The following is a 12,016-nucleotide window of genomic DNA, read 5'->3' on the forward strand; positions in this document are numbered from 1 at the left end:
CCTCTAGGCCGATGTAAAGAAGCAATAATACCATTTGTACTAAGGCTCAAGTTTGCAATAGTCTACACATACTACAGTATATACGTATATGCATGCAAAATTGAAAAATCGGGGCCCTTCTGATTTGGGGGCCTTGTACCACTTCCCCCACCCCCACCCACCCCCCCCCCCCCCCCCAGCGCCGGCTCTGCGTCCAAGCTTCAAATAAATCAGTAGTATGAACTGTGATGCACAATTTAATGATCTCAACTCATTTAAGATAATCATTTTAACACCAAAAATTAGAGTTGTTATGGCACACATTTCTGATCAAGAGGCCATACGGAAATAAAAACTGTAAACCTACTCCCAACTTTAGATAAAGCTCTAAAAAGTGCTAATATAAAGTACAATGTTTATGACGAACCTCAGTCAAGTTCGTCAGTCTGTTGATTAACTACATGGACATTCTCATCGTTATTGTTTCCTGTTAAGCGATGAAGCAGCACACCAGCTGCAACACTGTCATTTAAGCTCTCCACGGCCAAAAATGATCGGAACTCTTCAGCTGAGCATGCATGATTCTCTTCCACGGTTTCAGTATCATCAACTCCACCAGCAGTAATTTCCACAGGAATATTCCCGGGATTCTAATCAAATCAGTGCAAGATCTTTCCACCAAAGGTCTCAACCCAGTACCCTCACTTCCCAGAACAAGAATTGTTGGCACACTAGGTGCAACCTCTTTCAAGGGTAGAGCCTTGGAAGAAACAGAACCTCCGAGAACCCGCTAACCACTTTCAGCCGAGGATGTTAGGAACTGCATCATATTCTTGCAGTATCTCAACTCCATCAACTCAAGTGAGCCTGCACTTGCTTTGCTCACAACGCCACTCAGTGGGGCTGAATTCTTGGCACATAATACCACCCCAGAAGCTCCAAAGAAGTAAGCCGACCTGATGATTGACCCCACATTCTGAGGATCTGTAACCTCATCCAAAGCAATCCAGAGAGAACTCTTATCTTCCTCAACTGAAACAGGTTCTAATTCGTTAATTTTCACCATCTCCAACGGAGAGGCATCTGGAACCAGACCCTGATGAGGTCGATTATCAGTAGCCATATTAAGATCATGCTTAGAGACATCCTTCACGTTTAACCCAATCTTGTCAGCCATCATTAAAATTCTCTCAAAGCCCTTGTCCTTCTTCTTCCTATTATTTTTGCTCAAATCCATCCCTTCTTGAATATACAATGCTTAAAATTCTCTTCTTCCAGCTGACAAAGAAGCCAAAACTGGACCAACACCATAAACACTCGGCCAATCATCCTAGGCACGGACGATTCAGTAGCCTCTTTCCATGTCTTCTTACCCCAATCTTCCTGCCTATTCCACCTTCGAAACTCAGGTCTCTCACGTCCAGGTTTTACATTTTCCATTCCCCTGAACTTGTTTTGAATACGATCCCACCTTGGATCATCAACTGCCTCCATTCTTCTTCTCCTACTTCTTCTTCTGCATTTTCTTCTGCAAATTGTTTTTGCGATCATCCCCAAGCGCCTAACTCTTGCCTCTCCGAACCTTGTCGGGTTCTATCGGCCTGAAGATCTCCTTTTGGCGGTAAACCATGAACTCCTTGCCTGCAGCCATTCTCAGATTTCTCAACCCTTTGCCAGCCGCTCAATGCTTTATGTTATGTCTCTGTAAAAACGTCTGCAATCGAAATTCGATCCGCAGTGGGTAAATTTTTGAAGTGAGAGCATCTTCTGTCTATATTAAGTGAATTACTACAGATGACAGAAATGGAAAAAGGCAAAATTTTTGAAGTGAGAGCATCTTCTGTCTACATTAAGTCACACCCAGATCGATTCTATGGTGAGGCACGATCAAGCCGGTGATGCATAGTCATCATCAGCTCATCCACATCATCACATATCCGAGTTTATGGACTACAGATCACTGCCAGCTTCACCATCAGCAACTCAATATTTCGTACTTCTTTCAGATTCTTATGATTTTTCCAGTAATTGTTTTGAATTTTGAAGATATATTGCATCCTGGAACATTTCAACATTACAAAAACTGATATAAGACACGCTTCTAATGACTTGATAAATACCACTCGAATTCGCAAAATTACTTGCCCTCCAAGTGCACCCAACGTTTTCTAGTCAAATGCATGTTCTCATTTTACCAGCGTAATCATACTTAATAGTCAACACTGGACATTAAAGTTTGGGACTTGGTAGGTAAATTCAAGCTAGGGGCTCAAGTCTATTCATCCCTAAGCTTACTCACCAATTCCCTCCCGTACGGATAAATTTGGTTTGATAACATCCTTGGTGTTGACCAGGAACACATCACCAATGTAATGATGGTTCGTGGGAACATAAACACAACACAACTCTTCATCTCCAGAATAGCTCTTCAAAATAATTTTGGGGACAAGGAGAAATAAAGTCACCACTACAAACAGTCTGAAAAACCAATTACGTTTAAAAGCACAGCCTGTACAACATCATTTCATCCGTTGTGTTCTCGTTTTTCACAATGAAAAGTTATTAGCATACCCGAAGGACAACGGATGAAGTGATGAACCCGAATGCATGTTCACAAATCCAGGACCTAACATGTATATGGAAGATGAAAGGTCAGTTGTACATTGTAAAACCAAAACAAAGCAGAATCACTGAAAAAGTATGTTTTGACTGTAAACCAGGCATTATATAATGAATGTGAAAGAAGCATGTAGTGTCATATGCTGCATTACGGGTATATTTCTTGTCTAAATCCAACATTGACCATACCATATGCGATGCAGGAGCCAAGTTAATAAATTAGAGTCCTAGTGTCTCATGTACTAAATGCAGTTTACATGTACTCTGCAGGTTCATTGTCTTTGAGTCTCTCTATGTTACAAGATCAATGTATTAGGTGTTCATAAATTAGTCTTTAGAATTCCAAGTATATTAATGTGAATCTTTCCAGATCCATGTACAAATTAGCTTATAAAAGGAGCTACTCTGTAAGCTTTTGGATTTCCTGCTTATGTGTGAAGCACAAGTTGACTTGGAGTGATTCCAAATTTTCAAGTCGCCTTCGGTGTGATGCCAGAATTTATCCAATTGCTCAATTGGAGTGAGATGCACCTTTGGCGTGATGCCAAAGGCCAAAGTGATTCCGGATCTCTCTTTCGTTCCCATCTCTTCTTATTGGTACATACTCTAGATAAGATACAAGGTCACTAGTGCAACCAAAAACCATTTTCTAAGAATAAGACGATTAAGCATCCAAGTTAAAGAAAATCAAACCCCTAGCTTCACCAGCATCTGGATTTCCTTTCTCTAAGGTTTGAAACTGTCTTTACTGAATTCAGATTATCGCACCAAAATTTGTGTCTAGGATTAGATGAAGAGAGAAAATGGACTAGATACTTAGCTCAGCAACGTCATACCCCAAGATCAATAGCTAATGCAAGTTAGAATGTACCAATCAAATAATGGGGTTTAAGGAATGCATTTCAGAATACTTCATACCAAAAATGTTGATTCCAAGTTCAGCATGGATTGGAGAGAAGAAGCTATCCACAAAGTGAATAAACCACCATGCGATATAGAAAGTGATCGCTATTGGAAATAGGATGCAATGCAATGGAACAAAGAGTGAGCATCTAATATGATATATATGAGCAAAAAGCAATCTCGAAGAAAGAGAAGGAAGCCTTGACCTCGTTAAACAGATGCATCAAGAAAAATCCAAACGCACCTGACAAATTAGCGTAAAATTACATGAAATGGGCTCAGTCTAAAACTTATAAGAGGCTAAGTTGTACATTCGTTGAATTCATCTAGCGAGGGCTATTTCTCTATCTTATCCACCTATTCCCTTGCCTGTAAGAAAACTCCTAGAGTTCAAACAAATGATATACTTCTGCTTTCAGAAAGAGAGAAAAATAGATTATAAATACATGGCAACGATCTAAGTTTAAGTTCCTGTCACTACTAAAGCATTCCATCTTTCAGCATACCTCATGGCTCAACCTAATAAATTCAACAACTACTCTCAGCACTAAATCTTAAGAATAATCAGAAATCCAACAACTTTAATTCGCAACCTATGCAAAAACTTTGAGCTTTTCCCTCGAATTTTCCTCCATTTTCTCAGCAACCAAACACAACACTAACACACAAAGCAATGAAATTTGAAATAGAAATCGAAATTCACCTCGTGGCCTGTGTGGTGGGAGGAGGAGGAAGATGAGGAGGGTGTTTGGACGACGCATCTTCGTCGCCGGAGTCGGCCACCGGAATGAGAAGCTCACAATCTCACGGTACTCTGAGTTGGTTTGGTATTGCTGTACTTTGAAAAAAAAAAACTGCTTCTGCTGTGCTGTGAGAATAAACAGCTATGAAATAAAGCAGCATAGTGTTTGGTAAACTTTTTTGTAAAAATGCTTTTGAAAAAAAGAAGCAGTATTATAGTGTTTGGTAAACTTTTATGTAAAACAGATGTGAAAAAAAGCCGGTTTTTCAAAGCTGGGTTTTGCAGCTTCTTGTTTTTGGCTTTTTTTTTACCCAAAACTGTGAAAAAAAACTGAAGCTGAATGTTTACCAAACACAAAAATAGCTCCCAGCTTTTTTTGATACCAGTTTTTTTCAGAATCATCTCAGTACCAAACCAGGCCTCTGTCTCCGCTCGCCATTCCTTTGTAGTTTCGGCATTTCAAATGTTGTGTTTTGATTTAATTAAATTTAATTATTATTTTAATTGGGTGAGGATTATTAAAGAATGAAAGTCCTATTAGATTAGGAATATGATTGTGTAAATCCTAGTATATAGGAATATCTCTTATATTCCTATTAGGAGTATATTACCTATTAAATGTTGTAATCCTAAAGGGAAAGATTTTACCTATCCTACTAGTATAAATAAAGGCACAATGAGATGAAATAGAACACACCTCAATTACACATCTCTCTCTTTCTCTTTATCTATGCCGCACCCCTCTCTCTCTGGCCTCCTTAATTGTTCAGTAAATTATGCCTACAACATGTTATCAGCACGCTCTTAACACTTGTTGTGCCCACTTATATGAGAAAATTTTCAATATGCTAAAAATACGGTCCAATACATTTAGTGTTATAATACAATGAGTTGATTTTTTATTATTTATTATTAATTTTTTTTAAGTTTTAAGCCAATTGTATTATGACGCTTGTTGTACCAAGTCGTGTATCCGACAAACTAACAAATCTCTGCACTCCCATGACCACTAATTAGTCTCTAAGAATTCCATATCTTCTTCTCCATATATATTGTGGTACTTTTTAGTATGCTAGGAAAGAAACAGTATATCCTAATAATAACAAGTTAACCTTGCACAATTTTGCTCCATTTAACCATATTTTAATGTCATCAGAGACAAAAACTGATTGACTTAAATTGAACTTACTTCGTAAATAGTTCGACCCTTAACAAAAAATATCGAAGGGATCGAGCAATCCTACTAGCCTGTTATAATTTCTCAATTCATCAAAGCTAGTTAGTCTGCATAAAAACATGAAAAACAAACTACTAATTTCTTATGCAGCAGGTGCATAATCATAACCACCATCATCGTTGTCGCCATCATTACCTTCCATAGATGCTGCTGGAGCATAGTCATAAATATGAATCATTGTCATCACCATCACCTTCTATGCATGCTGCAGGGGCATAATCGTATCCGTTATCACCATCGTCGTCATCATCCCCATGCTTCTTGCACCATCCATGAGGCACTTATCATCAATTTTGAAAGGGGAAACAAATTGCCAAAAAAGACCTCTCTTATCTCAATATTTCTTTGTTAGGGGTTGTTTGAGAGCACTTCTCTATATTTCATTATTATTAGGAAGAAATATATATAAAACTAGACAAATACTGGGTTGTTTGAGAGCGCTTATCTATAAAACACTTCTGTTAGTAACACGTTTACGAAGAAGTAGTTTGTTATTTGGCAAACAACCCAATATGTACCTTTATATTATAAAGAAGTGACTTTACAACATAAAAAACGTGTTTTGATATTGAGTGAAGTGTTTGATGCGAGTATTTCTTAGTCTATTATGCCTGATTTATGTTATATGATGTTCAAAGTTCAACAAACTTTGAAACATACTTTTCAACTTCTTTAGGCTTCCTCAAACTTCAACTTTCAAATCTGTGCAGTGGTCTCTATCAGGAGTGGCGCATCCTTCCATCGGAAGGTGCTGCCTTGTGGCTTCCTTCTCAGAATATTTTGTTTACTACTGAGTTGTACAACGGACCCCTTTTTGGTGTTGTCTCGTTGTCCACTCGTCATTGTGCACCGTGATGGAGCTGTTTGTTTTTGTCAAATTGGTCTTCGCCCTTGTGTGTTGCGTTTTGTTAGTCTCATTTGCTAAGTTGCTAACGATGACTTGATGTGCTCTCACTCTTTAGCAATGATTTTTTGTGGCCTTGCATTTCAGCGATGTCCATTGTGGCTATCTGTATTTTTCTGTTGCTGCTATCGTTTATTGTAACAGATATGTATTGGTAGCTCTTGTGCACTTGGCGTTTGTATGTTTGATCTTGTGGTTGTCGTTCAGGGGTTTCCTCTTATTTGTCTATTTGTGTAATTCACTCCAGATCAATTTATTGGTCACTGAAGCTATGTACCCAAGGACATCCTTGTAATGGTTCGTATTGATTAATGAAATTCACTATCGTTTCCCGTCAAAAAAAAACTTCAACTTTCAAAAATGTTGCAATCATAAGGAAATAATATGTCCAAGTCTAAGTCCGAAGTCATTTTATGTCTTTCCTTTCCCTTAACAAAAACCAACTTAAATTCTTTTTTTTATCCCTTCCCCTTGTTCATCTACAAATGCTATCTCAAATAAGATATCTTTTAATTTGAAAAAGTTATTTATGTATCTACATTGAGCTCCACTTTAAATTAACGGTAGAAATAGGTAGGCATGGTGTTTAAAAAGAGAGAAAATACAAAAATAATGTTAAAATTGGCAGCACTTATTAAAGCCGCTATTTCATGTGACTAAAACATTTCAGTTAAAACCAAACTCAATTGCGTTTTCTAAAAGTTAATGATGTCACTATAAATTTGACATCTTATTTAAAAACACTCTTATCATTTTTCAATTTAAGCTCGGTCTACTCATTTCAATCCGTTCTTAAGAATTCAAAGCTGATGTTGAATAATTTAAAAGACCAACCAAATTACATTCCTAATTAAGAAGCGTGTATGTATAAATATTCAACAACTCTCTTATCTAAAGATTTCATTGCCAAAAATTTGAGAAACATTTGAGAAACAATGAGAGATTAAGCATTAATTAATCCGCCCCCTTTTTAATTAGCGGTACAACAAAACACAACATTTCCTTCAAGTCTCATATGCACGTAATAATCCGGCTAGCAGAGACAGAGAAGCGCGTTCGTGAGCTTCTCATTCCGGTGGCGGACTCCGGCGACGAAGATGCATCGTCCAAACCCACCTCGTCTTCCTCCTCCTCCTCCTAACGCACCGGGCGCGACGTGAGTTTCGATTGCTGTTTGTTTACATTGCTTTGCGTGTTGTGTTGTGTTTGGTTGCTGAGAAAATGGAGGAAAATTCGAGGGAAAAGCTGAAAGTTTTTGCATAGGTTGCGAATTAAAGTTAGTATGTGTGTGTTATTTGTGATTTATGGGTTGATTTTTGCGATTAAATTTCTAATTTTGTGTTTGACATTGTCTGATTTAGTGTTTCCTGTGGCTAATGGAGGAGCAAACTCAGATTTGGGTCTTGTTTTGTTTGTCAATTTGGCATCAGTTCATTTGGACTTGTAATGTGCTAATTTGGATTTTCGGTATTACTTTCCGCTCATTTGTTTGAAATTTGGGTGTGAGTAGAGCTCTATTTCTCTGCTCGAGCTTCCAAGTAATGTGATAAGAAGATCAAACAATTGATTCGGATATATCTAAGCATTTCTACAAGTAATTTAGTGACATCGTTGCGTTTTACTTTTAGTCAGTTTAGAGGTGTTCCTGCTGCATTATACCACTGGTACGCACGTAAAAATTTGTCTCGTATGTCAGCAGTAATTTATCAAGAACCGTTTAGAGTGTGCCAAAGTTGGTTGCTTTGGGTGGCCTAAGTTGCTGCTGCATAAGTTTTCCCATACGTTTTGAGTGTTTGTGCTCCTTTTTCTTAATCTTCATAACAATCATTCTTATCTCTTTTATCTCTGCGCAGACGTTTTCCAGAGTTGTTAGATGTTGGTCATCTAAAAAGTTCATGATAGGATGATGGCCATTTCTTTCTTCTGGCTCCTATTTTGTTCAAATCATGTTTGTATGCAATATTATATCGATACTGTGTGTGTCAACCGTCAATCCTATGCTGTGGGGAGGGTCAATCTTTAAAGTTGTTGGATTTCTGATTATTCTTAAGATATAGAGCTGAGAGTAGTTGTTAAATTTATTAGCTTGAGCCATGAGGTATGCTGAAAGATGGAATGATTTAGTAGTGAAGGAACTTAAGCTTAGATTGTTGGCATGCATTTATAATCTGTTTTTCTCTATTCTTCTCGCATTTGTTTGAACTCTAGGAGTTTTGTTACAGGCAAAGGAATAGTTGGATAAGACAGAGAAATAACCTCTCGCTAGATGAATTCAAGAAATGCACAACTTAGCCTCTCATAAGTTTTAGACCGAGCCCATATCTTGTAATTTTATGCTAATCATGCCGTGTGCGTTGATTTTTTTTTATGCATCTGTTTAATCTAGTAGCTAATGAGATCAAAGCTTCGTTCTCTTTCTTCGAGATTGCTTTTTGATCATATTCACTCTTTGTTCTTTTGCAGTGTGATCCTATTTCCAGTAGCGACTTTCTATATCACGTGGTGGTTATTCACTTTTTGGACAGCTTCTTCTCTACAATATATGCTCAACTTGGAATCAACATTTTTGTTACGTCGTATTCTGAAATGCATTCCTTAAACCCCATTATTGGATTGGTATATTCTAACTTGCATTAGTCATTGGTCATGGGGTTTGATTTTCTTCAACTTGGATGCTTAATTGTCTTATTCTTAGAAAAAGGTTTTTGATTGCACGAGCGACCTGGAATCACTCTGGGAAAGGGCCGATTCTGATTGCGAAGCTCATGGGAATCAAAGAGTACCCCTCGAGACCTTTGCAGGCCGCTATGAAGAAACAGTTTGAGGAAGGTGAGAAGACTGTTTCAAGTCAATATCTCGGCAACCAATTACTGCAACAATCACAATCTCGAAACGCTCATCTCAGAAATGTAGCATGTAACTCAACTGAGCGGAAAAGAAATCACTTAAAGAAGGAAAATCCAGCCAAAAATCCTAAAGTAACTAAATCAGTTGTATGTCTTCCTTGTCTCAAAATCGTTTTAGAAAATTTCTGCTTTTGTTTTTTTATTTCTTCACCTTACAAATATAACTTTACGAAGCTAAACGTAGTAATGTTCTTTATGCAGACCAAAAATGTGGTGAGTGAAGAAAGTGAGAAGAGAATTATTACGGAATATAAAAGTGACGCTTCCCCAATCAAAGCAGGTCTTGCAGGACGAAAACCCTAAGGAAGAAGAAACAGATGCCTTTGTATCTCAGAGTGAGTGGAGGTATGGCCTTCTTGAATTACAAGAACTTGATTATGTAATGTCCAGCGTTGAATATTAAGTATGGTTGCACTCGTAAAATGAGAACGTGCATTTGACAAGAAAACATTGGTGCATTTGTATTTCTGCGAATTCGAGTGCTCTTTATTGAATCATTGGATGCATCTTATATCGGTTCTTGTAATATTGAAATGTTTCTGAATGCAATATATCTTCAAAATTCAAAACAACTACGTTTTGGAAAAACCATAGGAATCTGCATGCGCACAATAGGAAGGCAATTAGAACTTAGGGGAGAGAGAGGGAGGGGGGAGATAGATACCTGTATGATGTTCTTGCCAAAATCAGCTGTGAGATTGGTAAACCTTTTCATATCAGTCCATGTCATGGGGTTTAATAACTTATCCAAGCGTGGTGCCTCAGTGAGTTTGGGAGAATCACTTGCTTCCAGTTCTTCATATTTGACATTTCCAAAAAATTGGGCATTGTTTCCAATGCAGGGCAATCAACGGCATACAGAAATTTCAAACTTGTTGGTAAATCACGGATTGTATGAAGATATATGCATCCATTCCCTCCAAGCTTTGAAAGGCCACTGAGGCTGGGTAGGGTATGAACATCATTCCCTCCAAGATCCTTAGGGATTGCATCATTAGGTAATTTGGGCAAATGACGAGGCACAGTAATCAGAGATAAAAGTGAGATTCTTCAATCCTACTATGGAAGGTGGTACTTGTCTTATGGCTGTAGAATCTGCTTCAAGAGCCCCAAAGAACCTCAAACTCCAAAGTAAAAGCTTGAAAAGATAGTCGCCATATAGTAGCTCCTCCCAATCTTCTCTGCCTACATAACATTGCACGAATCGACCTTAGGATATTACTCATACTGAACTTTCACATTTGGTGGTATATCAGGGATTGTACGACGGTTAAAGCATTTATCTAACCGCAGAGTTTCAAGCTTTGAAAGACCACTGAGACTGGGTAGGGTATGAAAATCATTCCTTGAAAGATCCAAAACTTGTAAAGAAATTAGACTCCCAAGATCCTTAGGGATTTCATTATCAGCTAATCGGCAACGTGAGAGATGTAATTCCCTTAAAGAGTTTAAGCCGTGTAACGAATGTGGCAAATGAATACTTTCCACACCTGATAGGGATAAACGAGTGAGATTCTTCAATCTTACTATGGAAGGTGGTACTTCTCTTATTGATGTATCCTCTGCTTCAAGTGTTCTCAGTGATATCATCTCCCCTATATCCTCATGCAGTTCTATGAATTTTGAACAGTCATTAAGAATAAGAGTCTCAATAGATTTCAATTTATAGAAATCCCTTGGTAGAGAAATAAGCTTATCACACCACTCAAGGTTCACCAAAGAAAGTCTTTTAAGATGACCAATGGAGGGGTGAATCTCGGACAAATTCAAACAGCCATTCAATATCAACTCTTCAAGATTTGGGACTCGTGAAAAGTCCGGTGATTTTTGTAAGGAAGAGGAATAGCTGAGATCAAGGGTTTTCAAGTTATGTAGGGACTGTTGCAGAAAATGAAAAGAAAATTGAAATTAATATCCGAAATGAAGATGTTATAAAAAAAAAAGAGATGAAATCCAAAAAACAAATAGAAATAGAACATCATCAGGTGTAATTGATTGTACCTTGTGTCACGGGATGACTCTTTAAGCCTTCCGCCCGTGCGGCACTTAGACTTGAAACCTCGATGAACAAGCTAAGTAAGCCTTTGAAGCCTCGCTTCCCCGGATTGAATCACAAAGAAAGCTAAGATAGCTTGGAGAATGCTAAGATCACTTAGAAGATGGGAGAAAGGAAGCTTTGTATTGAAACTTAGGAGAGCTTTACAATTGCTTACAACTCTTGGATTCTTGGATGGTTTGGCCAAATGGCCTTGCCTCCTATTTATAGGCCTAAGTAACCTCCTCAATGGAGGGTTCTAGAATTCCCTACTTACATCCAAAAATATCTAGAATAGTTCTAGATACAACTTGCCTAATCTAGATTGTTCTAGGTGAGGCTTAAATATCTACACTTGTGTGGATTATTCCGGAATGCCCTAGATCCTCTTGAATGCTCCGCCATGTTCTTGATTTCTCCGGGACGTTCCAGAATCTTCTATGAAGACAAGGCTTAATGGGCTTGGACATATGATGTCTTGGGCATTTTCTTTGTTTGCAACATACGGCCCGTGACATCCTCCCCCACTTAAGCCGTCGACGTCCTCGTCGACTCTTGCCTCTCGAATGCATCAATCAAGTCCTTATATTGCCATAAGGACGTCTCCTTCTCCCATGTCGCTTCGGAGTATGGCAGCCCTTTCCATTTGACAAAGTACTCCACATGCTTTGGTTGTCTTGGTCGCACCACG

The 12,016-nt window shown here is 38.2% G+C and overlaps 1 pseudogene; it reads right to left on the reverse strand.

Moving 5' to 3' along the window:
* Positions 1 to 218: 218 nt before the first annotated feature.
* On the reverse strand, positions 219 to 1,491 carry LOC137746665 (rRNA methyltransferase 1, mitochondrial-like; annotated as a pseudogene).
* Between the last annotated feature and the right edge of the window lie 10,525 nt (positions 1,492 to 12,016).

This window comes from Pyrus communis, chromosome 10 (assembly GCF_963583255.1).
Source record: "Pyrus communis chromosome 10, drPyrComm1.1, whole genome shotgun sequence".
In the NCBI taxonomy this organism is placed as follows: Eukaryota; Viridiplantae; Streptophyta; class Magnoliopsida; order Rosales; family Rosaceae; genus Pyrus; species Pyrus communis.